This window comes from Prionailurus viverrinus, chromosome A2 (genome assembly GCF_022837055.1).
Source record: "Prionailurus viverrinus isolate Anna chromosome A2, UM_Priviv_1.0, whole genome shotgun sequence".
In the NCBI taxonomy this organism is placed as follows: domain Eukaryota; kingdom Metazoa; phylum Chordata; class Mammalia; order Carnivora; family Felidae; genus Prionailurus; species Prionailurus viverrinus.
In genome coordinates this window covers 111,287,262-111,304,656 of record NC_062562.1, presented here as the reverse complement: position 1 = coordinate 111,304,656, position 17,395 = coordinate 111,287,262, and the positions used below count along the sequence as shown (strand labels likewise).

Genomic DNA, 17,395 nt, shown 5'->3' with positions numbered 1-17,395 from the left:
AATATCTTCTTCTCTCATCCACACCCATTCCCTCCGCAACATACTTCCCCTTCTCTGGAAAGCATTGCGAACTCTTCTTTGCCTACCTCAATCCCATCCACCTGCCAAGCTTTGTCTCCAGTTTCAACTCCTTTTTGAAGTTTTCCTAATTCTCCAAACCACATGAATCTTTTAGTTTCTAGCCCTCATGTACATTTAAAATAAACAAAACCACTGCTATTCTAAACTACTCTGTCTTGTTCATGAATTTATTTTTTTAAATGTTTATTTATTTGGAGAGAAAGAAAGAGAGAGAGAGCATGAGTGGATGAGGGGCAGAGAGAGAGAGAGAGAGAGGGAAAAAGAGAATCCCAAGCAGGCACCACACCACCAATGCAGAGGCGGACACAGGGCTCCATCCCACAACCTGAGCCAAAATCAAGAGTCAGACACTTAACCAACTGAGCCACCCAGGTGTTCCCATGAATTTATTTCTATTGCACATCCCTCTTTCCCTGGTTCCCAATATCACCCTATCACTTCCAAACACACACCTTCTATTTATGCTGGGTTGAAAATCTTGGAAACTCTGCTGTGCCAAGCACTGTTTAAGGCAATAGACATACAAAGAAGTGCTACTCTAAAAGCCTTACAGTCTAATATGAGAGAGAGATAATTACTATAATAATTAAGGAACAATGTACTGCATGCTGTAACAAAGGTAGATACAGTGCTCTAAGGGAATATAGAGAATATAACAGAGGATGAAACTAAATATCCCTAGCAGAATAATGTGGTTGGAGATAAATTTAACAGGAGGAAAAGGCATTTCAAGTACTGAAAATAACCAGTGCAAAAGAACAGAAACAGTGAACATACACACACACACACACACACACACACACACACACACACATATATATATACATTCTTATATACATATATACATAGTTATATACATATGCATATATACATATAGATACATATATACACACATATACATTTATATTCATATATATTCATATAAGATATGATGAGACATTTACCACATTGGCAAACTAACTGGGTGTTAAGGATCAGAATCCAGGCACAAAATGGCTTAAAAGCAAGAGATTAAATTCAGTAAAAGTATCATTGAGTAATAGGAACAAAGCCCTAGAAACAAAAGTATCTGTCATATTGAGAATAGTAAGTCCAGAACTAGAGTGTGGAGCTGAGGAGAAGCAAACATGTCTGGAGCATGGAGCCACACCACTTCTAACTGAGAGACTAGGAAATCCCTAAAATACAGGTAGATTTTTATTCGTCCCTTATCGATGACCATAAGGAACAAAGAATTTTCATTACTCATTTGGTGACAAATCTAAGCTCATCTGGCAATAAAAACTGGCCTAAACAGACAGGAGATTATTTATTATTTTAACCTCATTTAGTATTAATAGCTATGAATTTCACTGCAGAAATAAATATTAAATGTTTTTATTATGAGGAACTGTCCCAGACCCCATTAAAAGTGACATGACACCAAAAACAATAAGATACCTAGGAATAAACCTAACTAAAGAAGGAAAAGATCTACACTCTGAAAACTGTAGAACATTTATGAAAGAAACTCAAGAGGACACTAAGCAATGGAAAAGCATTCCATGCTCATGGATTAGAAGAACAAACATTGGTAAAATGTCCATACTACCCAAATCAATCTACACATATAATGAATTCTTACCAAAATATCACCAGTATTTTTCTCAGAGCTAGAACAGACAATCCTAAAATTTGTATGGAACCACAAAAGAACCTGAATAGCCAAAGCAATTCTTAAAAAGAAACACAAAACCAGAGGCATCATGATTCCAGATTTCAAGTTACATTACAAAGCTGTAGTCATCAAGACAGTATGCTACTGGAACAAAAACAGACATATAGATCAATGGAACAGAAGAGAAAACCCAGAAATGGACCCAGAATTAAATGGCCAACTCATCTTCGACAAAGCGGGAAAGAATATCCCATGGAAAAAATGGCAGGCTCTTCAACAATGTCGTTGGAAAAAATCCTGTGTCTTTCAGGAACACACTGAAGGATAAAAGTGGACCACTTTCTTACACCATATGCAAAAATAAATTGAAAAAGAATGAGAGACCTAAATGTGACACAGGAAACCATCAAAATACTTCAGGACAAAACAGGCAGCAATCTCTTTGACCTTGGCTGTAGAAAGTTCTTACTAGAACACATCACCAAAGGCACAGGAAACAAAAGCAAAGATGAACTACTGGGATTTCATCAAGAAAAAAAGCTTCTGCACACTGAAGGAAACAACAAAACCAAAAGGCAGCCTACTTAATGGGAGAAGATATTTGTAAACAACATATAAAGGGTTAGTATCTAAATAGTACCTTATAAAGAGTTAGTATCTTATAAAGGGTTATAATAGTATCTTATAAAGCATTAGTATATAAAATCTATAAGGATTTATCAAACTCAACACCCCAAATACAAATAGTTAAGAAATGGTCAGAAGACATGAATAGACACTTTTCCAAATTACATCAAAATTACTAACAGACACATGAAAAGATGCTCAATATCACTTACCATCAAAGAAATACAAATCAAAACCAAAATGAGATAATACCTCACACCTATCAGAATGGTTAAAATTAACAACAAACAAACAACAGGTGTTGGCAAGGATGAGGAGAAAGGGGAACCCTCTTCCATTGTTGGTAGCATTGCAAACTGGTGCAGCCATTCTGGACAACAGCATGGAGGTTCCTCAAGAAACTAAAAAAAGGAACTACCCTATGACCCATCATTTGCACTATTAGGCATTTACCCAAAGGATACAAAAATACAGATTCAAAGAGGTATGTGCACCCCAATGTTAATAGCAGCATGATCACTAATGGCCAAATTATGGAGACAGCCCAAATGTCCCTCGACTAATGAGTGGATAAAGAAGATGTGGTGTATATATACAATGGAATATTACTCAGCCATCAAAAAGAATGAAGTCTTGCCATTTGCAATGACATGGATGGAACTAGAATGTATTATGCTAAGTGAAATAACTCAGAGAAACACAAATATTGTACCATTTTACTCATATGTGGAATTTAAGAAACAAAACAGAGGAACATATAAGAAGGAGGAAAAAGAGAAGAAAGGGAAACAAACCACAAGAGACTCTTAATGATAGAGAACAAAGTGTGGGTTCACAGAGGGAGGTGGGTGGGTGATGGTCTGGATGGGTGATGGGTACTAAGGAGGGCACTTGTGATAAGTACTAGGTGTTGCAAGTAAGTGATTAATCACTAAATTCTACTGCTGAAACCAATATTGCACCAAATGTTAACTAACAAAAATGTAAATTGAAGAAAAAGGAAAAGATTTTTTAAAAGGCTAAATAAATTTTTAAAAATAAAAATAAATAAAAATAAAAAATAAAAGTGACATGCCATGTAACACAGGATTTATGTCCCATGCTACCTTTTAAAAAACTGATAAAATCTCTTAGCTTTATACCCTCTGGATCCTTCCATGTTGTTGCAAATGGCAAGATGTCTTTCTTTTCATGGCTGAATAATACTAAGTGAAACACATCAGTCAGAGAAAGACAAATACCATATGATTTCACTTACATGTGGAATTTAAGAAACAAAGAAAAAAAGAGACAAACTAAAAATCAGACTCTTAACTACAGAGAAGAAACTAATGGTTACCAGAGGGGAGGCGGATGGGGAGAAGGGTGAAGTAGGTGAAGGGAATGTTTTTGTCATGAGGAGCACTGAGTAATGTACAGAACTGTTGAATCACTATGCTGTATACCGGAAACAACTATTAACACTGTATGTTAAGTATACTGGAATTAAAAATTTTTTAAATCCAAAGCTGGTAAATGTTAAAATTAAAAAAAAACACACAATTGATAAAATCTCAGTTCTAAAACACACCTGGCTCCTGGGGTTTTGGAATATTCTATCGACCTTAGATTTTGAGATTTCACAGAACCAGTCAGATACAGAAGGGGATCTATTGCCCAAGAAAGGTTTTAGAGTCCATGGAAGATCCATTTAGGATTGTTTTGTTAAATGGAGGGTGAGTTCTCATTGCCAAACACATTCTATTTTTGACCATATTTGTGATCTGTGGCAAAGTTTATTTTACTTATGTAGTATTAGTTAAAAACAAAAAATAAACTGCCAATCATGGACTCTTATATCAACCTTTTTACTCCCCTTATAATGCCAAGAATACCAGGAAAAAATTGTAAAAGAACATTCTCTTTGCCTCCTATAAACTTAATAGATAGTTTCCTGGAATTGTCTATTCAAATAGAAAATTAATTTCCATGCACAGCTGGAAATACCACATTGGCAAGCAAAGAAAACATCAAACACCAGTATATTAAAGTGTAGGAACTATAAAGACTCAACAAAACAGAATCTGCTCAGTAAGATGGTCATATGAGAACATATTTTCACCTGTTTATTTAATGTATAAGTACATCTCTTAAAGTGAAGTAGCAATAATCAAGGAAGCTTTGGATTCGGAAAAACAATGAGAGGATTACATCATTCAAGCCGTTTTTCTATCGTTGTATGAAAGGAGAAGAGGTTAGCACATTCCTTGCCAAGGATAAAAGATGTCCTCAGGCCTGCACAATACATGTATGGGTAAGACACTGCCACCTACTTTGTGGCATGGTTGCTTTTTTATTTTTCACTTTGGGATGATGTAGAAGTTCTAAAGATAGTGGTGACAGCTGTGCAATAATGTAAAAATACTTCAGGCCAAGGAAGTACACACTCTAAGAGGGTTAAAGGGTAAATTTCATGTTATGTGTATTTTACTGTTATATAAAATATAATTTCAATAATATACAAAAAGCTCTTTAAAATTAATAAAAAATAGTCTAAAAGAAACATATGCAAAGGGTACAAACAAATTGAAAACAGGGGAAGAAAATCCAATAAATACATGGAAAAATGTTCAAAACCACTAATAAGAATGCAAGTAAAAATGACTACAAACTATCATATTCAATCTTTCAAATTAGTGAAGATTAAAAATATTGAGAATTTAAAAAAGAAAAAAGGCAGCTTTTCTAGACCCACCAAAAAGATCAGGTTCTATTTATACATCATCCTTCATTTGCTTAGGCCTAATGGGTATTCGTCTTTGTACTGACCCATCAAGAAAAAGCAGGCTCATGGTGCCATCTGGGGACTCCTCCCCGATGCTGTACCTGCATCAGGCAATGACTTATATGGTCAATACTCAACTAATAACCAAACTAAACAAAACAATACACTTCATACACTTCAAAGAAGAAGAAGAAGAAGAAGAAGAAGAAGAAGAAGAAGAAGAAGAAGAAAAAGAAAAGAAAAGAACAAAAGAAAGAAAGGCAGAAACCAGAACATCACCTTCAGTAACTGCCATACAGAAAGGCCAGTAAAAAGGAGTAACAAGTTGAGCATGAGAAAACCTCATATGGCATCCAGGCAGTTGGTCCCCTTGGTCCTGCTGCCTTAATTCTCAAGTTATCAGAATACAAGTTAAGAATCTCCAGCACTGACATTTTGTATATAACAACAAGGAGAAATTTCAATAAAAATCAATGTGTTATGAAATTAAGACAGAGAAAAGCAGTCTGTGTGAACTTTATTCATCATGGAACCTCTGAATGAGTGAAAGGTTGACTTCAGGAGCATTTCTAGACCAAACACAACAGAGTCCCAAAGTGTAATATTGTGTTAAAAACCTAGAGCTACATCTCTATTATCTTTGACAAAGAACCCCAAAACACCATGTACTTCGGTAAATATGCTGGGATATCCCACAAGCAAAGTGAGGGATCAATTTAATTAGCTACATATAGGAGGCAGTAAGTGGATGGGAAAATACATGGGACAAAGTAGGAGCTGAAGAAATACTTGTTGAACTGAACTGAGCAAGTGGTAGAAGCTAATACACAGTACCTGTATGTACTGATGAAATTTATTATTGTTCCAACTCTCCATACTTAACCTATGGAAAATATAGAAAATATCTATAGAGCCAGCTGTAAAGGTTTATTCTTTTCCACTTGGCATCCCCAGTAACAACCAACCCGCAGCATGGTGCTCAGAGACTAAGTGAAGATTCATTTCCCCAGAATCAACATCTTTGACTCAAATCCTATTGACAAAAATACAGAAAGTTTTAAGTATGGGGGTGAAATGCAAATGATGAGAAGGTGATCAAAACAAAGATTCTAACAGAAGACAGGCCAGATATAGATAAGTCACCTCAGTGAGACCTACTCAAATAAACCAGAAGTAGTCTCTTTTAGTATCCTATCAGAGAAATGTGAGGATTCAATCAGTAACTTCCAACTTCCTCATTTGCTACTCACACTAAAACTTCATTTCAGGGGCGCCTGGGTGGCGCAGTCGGTTAAGCGTCCGACTTCAGCCAGGTCACGATCTCGCAGTCCGTGAGTTCGAGCCCCGCGTCGGGCTCTGGGCTGATGGCTCAGAGCCTGGAGCCTGTTTCCAATTCTGTGTCTCCCTCTCTCTCTGCCCCTCCCCCGTTCATGCTCTGTCTCTCTCTGTCCCAAAAATAAATAAAACGTTGAAAAAAAAAAAACTTAAAAAAAAAACTTCATTTCATATTAAATGAAATATATTTATATGTATATATAGAAACATATTTGTCTATAGAAAACTCAATTTCAATTTTCACAAACTAATACTTGATCTTATAATGCACATGCACTCTGGTATCTTGTAATATGGTCTATTCTATTGAACCATTTAATTGCAAGTACAAAACTGATTCCATGGCCTGATAAGAGCCTGTGACATGCAGAAAACACAGGACTATATGATTTCTTTCTAGCTCATTAAAGGAAAGATCATGATTTTATGTAGACGCAATCTAAAAATATCCACAACTCCTAAATACTAGGTCCTCAATGACCTTTCCAAAGCTAATTACTGAATGAAATGATATAACCCCTGTAACATCTTTGCTTTCCCTTCTTCCTCACAATAAATACCCACAATACTTTCCATTCAACAGGCTTTAGAAGTGATTTTCCCAGGGTGTACAACTATTGCCCCACCTGACAGCAGAGGTGAACACAGGGGATTTTGCAATAAAAAGTTAAACATTTACCAAAGGAACTCCCTTAACCTGTAATAAAGTACATTTGAATCTCTGTAAGCCACCCAGCAATAACTAAACAAAAGTCAAAATGGTACTCACGCAGCAGCAGCAAACCACATAAACCTTGGTTTTAATTAAATGAAAGATATTTCATAGTAGTTGTATTCTCCCTTCGAAACTACACAATTTGTTCCCTGAAATAAAATTATTCTAAGTTTCTAGAATAGCATCTTTGTCACTTTTGTAGATTTTCTTAATTGGATGCCGTCTGTTGCAGACCCCCCTCTTCATCCCACCTCATCCTCACCATCTTTAGTAATGGCCCAAACTTGTGGGTGTGCAGGAGTCTCTGGTGAAAAACGAGCTGGCTTTGAGTCAAACAATACTTCCCAATCACAATCGGGTTTTTTTCAGTACATAGCTAGGGAAAGGTCTTGTTTACTTCTTCCCATTATAGCTTAAAAACCATCTAAAACATTGTTTCCTCAAAGGCATTACCATCGAGACATGGAATCCTAACAGCATCATCTGTGCTTGTCAAGTGATTTCAAATTGCTTTACTTTGTAAACCTTCTCTTGCTTTCTAAGTCTACCGGGTAAAGAAGTAAATTCCACATGTATTTAATAGCATTTGGATATTTTATTCATGACAGTTTATAAAATAAAATGTAAAGCCTCAAAGTTTTAACTTTAAAAAGCACTTTGAATTATAAACATGAAAGAAATATTAATGTCAAAAAATTAGGTCCATTGTAATCCTGTAATCAAAGCATTCTGTGCATTTTCCAAACTTGGCAAGCCACATTTTTATTTTTAATTTTTGAACTACTAATTCTGGAGGAAAAACAAACACCATTAACTTCCTCTTCAGTCACTAGCCATCAGTGCCATGTGTTTTTATCGCTTCCTGCCACAAGGAAATACGTTTGAAACAAAGAATGATATTCAAAAAAGAGTTCTCTGGGTGTTTAAAGTCATTCTTTCAGGAACTGAGAAACACTGTAAACATATTTAAATAATGGTACAGAATGATAAAACTATTCAGAAAACCTTCACATTTCTTTTATTACGTGATAATGCTCAAAACAGCCTGTCAAGATTATTTAAAAATAAACTGAGTTGGTCAAGTTAAATAAGTTCCCTTCCTAACACAGCTAATAAATGACAGAGCTTGAATCCAAATCCACTCAGTTTTATACCCAACCTCACAGTGGAAACTATATTCCATTGTTTTCCCTATGAACCTTTTGATCAAACTGTAGGTTTTTATATTAGCCTATTTGTCTAAACCATCATGGGTTTTTGTGGACGAGTCGTGGGGAGAGCCTTCGCTGAGGCTAAGGATGATAAGAACATGCAGATGAAGAAGTATTCAACACCTTCCTTATTAAGTCCTATGTACTAGATAGTACACTAAATACTGGGAATCCTCAGCAAAGATGTAAACTATACCTCTTACTCTGAGGAGTTGGTAAGAAATTGAAAAAAAAAGGGTGGTCTTAGTTTGTTTGGGTTGCTATGCCAAAATACCACAGCCTGGGTGGTTGAAACAACATAAATGTTTTTCTCACAGTTCTAAAAGATGGGAAGTCGAAGATCAAGGTGCTGGCAGATTCAGCGTCTGGTGAGAGTCCTCTTCCTCATTTGTAGATAACCACCTTCCTGCTGCATGCTCACATGGCCCCTCTTGGTACATGCTCATGAAAGATCTTTCTTTCTTCTTCTTATAAGAGCACTAATCCCATCGTGAGGGTCCTACTCTTATGACCTAATCTAAACCTGATTATCTCGGGGCGCCTGGGTGGCTCAGTCGGTTAAGCGTCCGACTTCAGCTCTGGTCATGATCTCACGGTTTGTGGGTTTGAGCCCCACGTCAGGCTCTGTGGTGACAGCTCAGAGCCTGGAGCCTGTTTCGGATTCTGTGTTTCCGTCTCTCTCTGGCCCTCCCTCGTTCATGCTCTGTCGCTGTCTCAAAAATAAATAAACGTTCAAAAAAATTAAAAAATTAAATTAAATTTAAAAAACCTGATTATCTCCCAAATGCCCCACTTCCAAAAACCAACACATTGAGAGCCAGGGCTTCAACATACAAATTTGGAGGTGCCATAAACATTGGGCCTATAACAGGAAACTGACAGGTAAAACAAGTGATCGCAATTAGTTTGATATATGAAATACCACAAATATTATCACTTCATTATACTCGACAAATATTTCTTGATAGTGAAAGGGAAGTAAATTTTTTACCATCAATGAAATCCATGAGATAAACAATAATCTCCATGTCTTACAAATGAGAAAACTGTGGCTCAGAAATGATAATTTGTCCAAGATCAAAAAGTGAGCAAGTGAGGGAGACTGGTCTTAAACACGAATCTACCTAGCTTCAAAGCCCAGCCTCTTTTTACTAGAGAGCTGTAACCAAGGGCAACAACAGCCTTCCTCACTGCCTCTTCTAGGGTGTATATAGCATGGCTCTTCCTACCAAGGAAGAGAGTAGCTCCAAGAGCCAAGTACAAACACACATAGCATGTAAAAACCCTCTGAGTAAGAGATGACTAAGGCCTGAATGCTGATACAATAAAAGCAGGTCAGGAAACTAATTAAAAGCACAGATCCTAAACTAGCCTGTTCCACTTGCAAAAGAGAACACTCTACCTAGTAAAATGGTAGAGACACTGGTTTCATGGCAGACATAGTACGACTGTAATTCTCAAAAAATATTTCATAAGCTAACAAAAGAACAAAGATACCTACATATTTGAAATATAAAACCAAAATGAAAAAAAAAGTATTTTAATGTTGAAGCAAATTAACCTGGAACGGAGATACAGATTTGATTTACTTTTCTTCAGCTCTGAGAAAGTCATTGTGACTCAGTGAGTACTAAGGCTGTAGCAAAGTTTCTGTTTAACTTTTTTTAACTTTTTTTTTTCTTTGAGGGAGAGAGAGAGACACCGTGAGCAGGGGGAGGGGCAGAGAGAGAGGGAGATACAGAACGTGAAGTGGACTCCAGACTCTGAGCTGTCAGCACAAAGACTGACATAGGTCTCAAACTCACCAGCTGAGCTGTGACATCATGACCTAAGCCAAAGTTGGATGCTTAACTGACTAAGCCACCCAGGCTCTCCAAGGCTGTAGCAAAATTTTAAAAGTATACATCTTTTCCAGCACTTTGCATAGTAGGTACTTAATAAACATGCTGTGAATGAATGGATGCAGGCAAGAAAAAATGAATTAGGATTCAGATTAAATGGTCACATTCACAGTATATAATTAAATATATCATTTTATGTAGGGGTTTTGAAATGATTTCTTCAATTTCCAGTTAAACGTCTACCCATATTTATTTTCAAGCCTAACTTGTATGATAGCCAAAAGATCTAGATATTTTTGTGTTCCAAAACAAAATAATTGCATGCTATTTTACTCACGATTTTGAAATTTGCAGTTCATAAAAATACTATGTTTAAAAGGAATTTGGGGAAAATGGGTATTACTGAGAATAAAGAATTGTGTTTATATGTAGTGTGGTAACATAGGAGATTTTTAAAACTAGGTAATTTTGCTTATTAGTGGTACAAATTGGGAAGGATAAAGAAAAAAAGAAAAGCAATGATCTTTATTTCAATATACTATTTAGTAGCCATTTCAATGGTAATGTAGAGGTGTTACAGAATAATACCTCTACTCCATCTTACTTTCTGGTCATCATTTTTCTCTTATTTCATAATCTTATTGTTAGTGTCTTTTATTTTGCAATACTGAAGATCTTTTTCTAAGCCAGTTTATGTCCTTTTTTGAAAGAAAAGCCATATATGTGTATGTGTGTATCTATAGACAAACACATATATTCATATACATTATATATAAATGCCCATAATCATTTATGCATATACATAATTATATACAATTATATATGTATATGTCTCTTTCCTGGGTGCATTCTGTCTCTTTCACATATATGAAATTGTATGTTATATATGTCATATATTATATATCAATAAATATATTTATATATTTATAATTTATATTTTTATGGATTATATATTATTTATTTTATATGCTTATATAAAATACAAATATTTATGTTATTTATTTGTATATACTTATATATGCAAATACCTAATTTATATACAGAAACTACATATAATTATATATAAATTAGAAATTATATATAATAAAACTATATACATAAATTATATATGTATAATTTAGAAATGAGACAATCCTTATATTAACTCAACATTTATTTACAAGTTAATCTTTATGTATTCCATATGAGCGCACATAAAAATATCTCATGCTCACACAAATATGAGAAAATCACTTCTCTCAAGATCTCACTTTAATTAACGTTTGGGTTTAGGGGCACTTGGTTTACACCTCAGTGACGTGTGTAAAAGGGTGGTCAGGAGACCTCAAGTATGACTAAGTGTCATAATGTCAGACAGTACTGGCTGATTTCCTCAACACTCAGTGGTAGCAAGAGTCCCAGGGTGGTCACAACTGTGTCTCTGTGCTCAGAGCCTATCAGAGTACCAGCAGGTTTTACCACAAGGACTTGTAAATCCCTAAGGATTCTATCTAGGTAGGTTCAAGCGGGGCCTGAGAATTTGTGTATTGATAAGCCCCATGTGATTCCTATCAGACAAGCCTGAAAAACACTGTTAGCATGTATGGGAAGGAGCACATTGAAGGAGAAGGCCAGAAATGTGGTTCGCCCTATACCATGGACACTAGAAATGTCTCGTAAGTACTGCCAGTTTTTATAGACCATGGCAAGCCATGGAGAGTTTTGATAAAGGAAATAATTAGATTTGTGCTTTAGCAGCAGTGCTTTACTAGGCAGCATTGTACAATTAGGCTGAATGCAGGAGAGACTAAAAATAGAGAGATTAGCTGGAAGCCTATGACAATAGTTGTGGCCAGAAGTAATGAATGCTAAAGGCTAGCAACAAAAACGGAAAATAGAGTCAATCAAAATCCAAGCCAACTTGATGTGCAGGGGAGCAGAATAAGAGTTTCAAAAGTGGCACCATTGTTTTAAGCACAAGTGGCTGAGGAGATAGCTGTGATGTTCATAGAAAGAAAGAAGGTCAAAAGAATTTAGACTAGGTATAGTATAAGTAAATGAATTCATAAATGAATGGTTAAAAGAAAGATCATTTGTAAGGACAGGAAATAGGGTTTTAACCCCAGTTCTACCATCTTCTTGCTAGCACATGCTAGACACATCTTTTAAGCTCTCTAATCCTGGTAGATTTGTTTATAAATTATGCTAGTAAAAAATTTTGCAGGATTGCTGTAAGGGTTAAATGAAATGATCTGTAACACCTGATCCACAGTAGGTGACTAACAGGACAATTTCATTGTTTTTCTGCTTTTCTTTTCACCAACTTTTATGTTCAATGATTAAAACCATTCCAGACACACAGTAGGCACTCAACATAGACTGGTTGAATGAATGAATTACTACTGCTATGACAATTCTATTGAAGACTGAAAAAAGATCATGGGATTTGGCCATTAAAGAGTAATTGTTGTACTTAGAGACTGCTTAAATGCCTAGGGGTTTTGAACATTTGTGTGAAGATAAAGTCCAAGTGTTCTGGTAGAGGACATTCAAAATCAAGTGGTATTGTAGAATTAAAGTTTCTTCGAGTTTCATTGTTTTGTTGTTTTGTTTTGTTTTTTCTATTCTGCCCGTTAAATAAAGGCTTCCAGCTAGAAAAGAAAAATCTGCTTTATTAACTTTAACAGTATTAAAAACACCTTATCCCTTAGAGTTTTTAAAGTATATTGTCTCATTCAGCTACTTGAGTCAAGGAATTCAGTTACTACTATCATCATTTCTATTTTAAAGATGAGAAAACTAAGATTCAGGAAAGTCGAGGTACTTTTACGGCACGAGTGTCAGAGCCAGGGGAATTTAACTGAGGTCTTCTGACCACAAGTTTGTTGAGCTTTCCACCACCCACACTCATCAAGCCCATTCATGTTATTCCAGATGAGCTCTCTTCCATGCTTGCCCTCACACTAAGTTTTCCCTCCTACGATTTGGAAGTGAAGAGTGGGGAAGAGTCTTATGGGCCTGAGGAAGTTTGGAAAATACTGCTCCTTCCTCAAAACGCAGCCAGCACCACAGAGCACCCATCCTCCTGCTAGTCCAGTGCCAGTCATGAATGCTAACACCACAGCACACCTGTTTCTTGTTAGCTACAACAGAAAAATCTGCTGTCCTTTGGGAAGTATCAGAACTGTCTTTTTGGAAAGCGTTTCTGTAAAGATGACACAAGCTTTAAATTCTGATCTTAACCAACTGGTTAAACAGAAAAATTTGTCTTTATATTGAGTTACTGTCACTTTGTACCACTGCCCATGGTGTTGACTGCTTGAATTCACACCCTGACCCTAAGCAGATGCACAACCTTGGACATCTTATCTATCTCTGAAAGGGGTTTCTCATCTTTAAAATGGGGATTCTAGAAAATAGCCCTTACCCTATAGGGTTTTCACTTTAATAAATGAAATACCACATACAAAGTATTTGGCACATTTAGAATGTGAAATATAAGGAACACTCAATACGTGGTCTCTGCTATTCAGCAATGTGTGGTGCCTTAGTCTTGTGGAGAAAGCAATTCAGGCCCAGAATGATCAAGATACTTTGCACAAAGTGACCAAACATCATTTTGAAACAGTAACTTTCCTTATGGAGAAAGAAATGCCCAAGATAATCAATGAATTTGTCATTGACTGAAACTGCCACATTCATTCCTCTGACTTTAAATTATTCATTTGTAAATTAATGTACAGTTTCAGTTAATAAATCAGATGATTTATGATGGGGGGAGCAGCTAGACCCACAGTTGAGTTTCAAAAATCTTAAACATAAAAAAGTACATTTAGAAACACAGGAAAAGGGCTTTTTTAAACACATCAATATATATTCTCACATATCCTTGTAACAATTAATATCTAAATGAAATTAATTTGCATGCTTTCAAAATAGGAGAACAAGTGTTTAATTTTCATAACTAATAAAACAACATTGCCTTTTGTAGAAAGTAAATGTTATCTCCTAAAGGACAAGAATTTTATATTTATTGACTTTCTCCTGCTCTTTTGTACTTCCCTGTTGTTTCTTGTCATAGTGGCTCTGGACATTGGTTACACATTATAATCACTTTGGAGGTTTAAATGAATACCCGGGCATAGACCTATAAGGAGTCCAGTTAAATCAAAATTGTTGAGGTTGGTGGTTCCAGTTCAGGTTCCGTCTTTGTTTCCTTTAAGCACTACAGATGACTTTAAGGCAGAGCCCAAACCAAGAATCACTGGCTTACCCAACGTCTTTCAAACAGAATGATGGATTTTTTTTTTCTGCCTTGTTGATTGCTGTCTATAAATAAGTTGTTTTACTTCGAACCATAAAACTGCTTACTCTGAAAGGCAGTCTTGACCTTCAATGCAAGTTAGATTTCCCTTGATTCTAATCAAATGATTTTATGAGAGTCCCATGCCATTAATTTTCCTCATAAAGTTAGGTGGGATGAGTTATATAAGAAGACCACATTATACACAGCATTCAAATTACAGCACTAGAAAAAAAATAGGTCAGGCAGGTTACAGATTAGTGCTCTGTGGTATTTTTTTAAGAGTTTAGGTATCATGCTAATTTTGTAATAGTTGAAGTTATAAATCATTGACAAAAATGTGATTCTGAAAACACCAGCAAAAGAAAGACAACATTATAGCATTAAAATATCTGACACAACCATACAGCTATTCTGAAATCCTTTTCATTCAATTCCTGAAACCCTTCGAATAAATAATGCTGGATCCAGATTGTGGAACAATGAGGGTTAAAAAGAACGAGACAAGCATAGGAAGCCTGATCTGCTTATACTGGCAGGTAACAAAAAAGAAGGTAATTTATGTATTTCAACAGCAATAACTTTATTTTCCTGGGTTATTTAATAGTGCTGTCTCCTGTGTGCTATGTAGCAATAGGGAATGAAATGAAGTTGCAGGAACTCCAAAAGAAGCAGAAGGAGAAAGACATCCCACGGCCAAGACACATCACCATGTATGTATTATTTATCCTTTCAATAATTTAGTTTACCAATGGTTTAAAAGGATAAAAATACTGAACCACTCTGCAAATCCTCTTATACTGGCATAACCTCTCTACAGAGTAGCCTTCTTCCACTGGGGAAAACATGGGGTAAGGTGGAAAAAATGGGATCCAAAAAAGACCCCAAGGATCTGAAACTAAACCAGGTTCACAAATACAGGCAAGAGAATTTAAGAAAGTGTTTAGGATTGTTCCCTTCGAGTAAGTGAAGTTAGGAAGTAGAACCTTAAGCATAGGTTGAAAATTTTAGAATGGAAAGATGGGTTCAGTTGCTTACTTAACTATTCAAGAACTTTTTTTTTTTTTTAATGAATCATGTGTTAAGTTAGCAGCAGCCTTAAAGAGGGATAAGACACTGTCCCTGAAAGTTTCAGTGTGACTTAGTCCTTGGCCCTCTCCTCTTTTTCTCTTTTTTCTTTATTTCCATCTTTTAATTGATAAGGTCATGCTTCTAATTTTAAGCTACCCATGTTTTTAACTATGACCTTTATTCAGATGATTCTTAAATTTCTAGCTCTAGGACAAATTTCTCTTCATCAACTCTACGTCTCAAGCTATTCCTGACAACTAGCAGAACTATGGTCAAGAATACACACTACTGAATTAGAGTTCCTAGATCTGAGTCCTAGATCTGTTCCACTCAATTTACTGTGAGACCTTGACAGAGCAAGATATTTAACCTCTCAAAACCTCAAGATCCGTATCTGTAAAACAGGGATAAGAACAGTACCTACACCTCAAGAGTTATGAAGAGTTCCATGAAATGAAGACAATATAGCAATGAAGCCCCTAGCTTGTGGGAAAAATTCAGCAAAAGTTAACTATCTTTTCTATCAATATCACTTACTCCCACTAATTCTATTATCATTTTTGAACTTCATAATTACTTTTGTTGCTTCCTACTGTGCTTTTCTGTTTTCCAGTCTTCTTTTGAAACATTTAAAATAAAACTTTCCCTTCTATTTCTGTTTTTCTCACTGAAGCCTGCTCCTAATATTTACAGGTCCTAGATTAAAATTTCAGAGGTCCACCTACCCTGTTTCTAAATTTTTTTAATGTATAAATCAACCTATTAGCTGTTAAGTAAAATTTTTTCTACTCTACTGCCTTTGAAATGGATTAGAAGATCAGGTTTAAAGTTATATTTTTCAGATGCTTCTGGATTCCAGGACAGAAAATCTAAGCAAAAGGAAATTTAATGCCTAGATGTGAGCCCCCAGCCCTTGCCTCCAGCCATGACCACCCACCTCCCCTATTCCTACACACCAAATCTTTTGAAATCTTACCCATCTGTGAAGGACATTTCGTGTACTTCCTTCTCCAAATTTCCCTTGAGACAGATATGATCTCATCCTCCTCTAAGTATACAAATTATTTTGTTTCTTTTTATCTTAATGGAACTTACGGCATTCTGACTTACATTTTTAACAGTACCTACGCCTTTGTTTTCCTAGTTACAGGTCACTTCTACTTGACCAAAGATTCTTTGTGCTCAATACTAGCAGCATGTAAGAATTTCCTGATGAGCTTAAAAAAAAAAAAAAAAAAAAGACCTCTAGGGTGCACCCAAAATCAAAATCAAGCATGATATGTAGTGGGGAACAGGCAGGGATATTTTTCTAAGGCTCTATTGTTGATGTTGACATGCAGCAAAGGTTGATAAGAATTGTATAAGATTATAAATTCCTTAGAGGGCAAGGTCTATATTTTGTACTCAACACATTCTTTGAAATTGAATTTAAGCTGATATATGTTTTCCCTCCTGTAAAATACTTTCTGGCCCATAGGATACACATAACCTCTATAGTTACTGAACTAATTTATGAGCACTGAGGCATGATGGTGACTTAAGCTCTAGAATTAGGTAAAAGGAGACATATAAAGAATTAATCTGACAGTCTGGATCAAACTGTCTCTTTTGCCTGTATCTCTGTTTACTCTGTATGGTACATCTTATCGACAAAATAATCAAGTAATTAAAAGTATGGTCAGGGTGTTATTCCTAACACCTCGGACAGTGTTTGGCATACAGTGGGCATGAAATAAAAGTCTGATGAATGGGTGAGTGAATGAGCAAATTCATGAACAGAAATTACGAAATGGAAGGATTTGAGACATTAT

General features: G+C 35.8%; 1 protein-coding gene and 1 non-coding gene across 7 annotated transcripts in view; one reads left to right on the top strand and one right to left on the bottom strand.

The window, feature by feature from the left end:
* HDAC9 (histone deacetylase 9) overlaps nucleotides 1–17,395 on the bottom strand; it is a 927,480-nt gene that overhangs the window by 826,880 nt on the left and 83,205 nt on the right. The gene's annotated exons all lie outside the window — the stretch shown is intronic.
* LOC125161408 (U6atac minor spliceosomal RNA) lies at nucleotides 4,577–4,705 on the top strand. The gene has a single exon (XR_007150611.1). It is a non-coding gene; the product is annotated as a U6atac minor spliceosomal RNA (small nuclear RNA).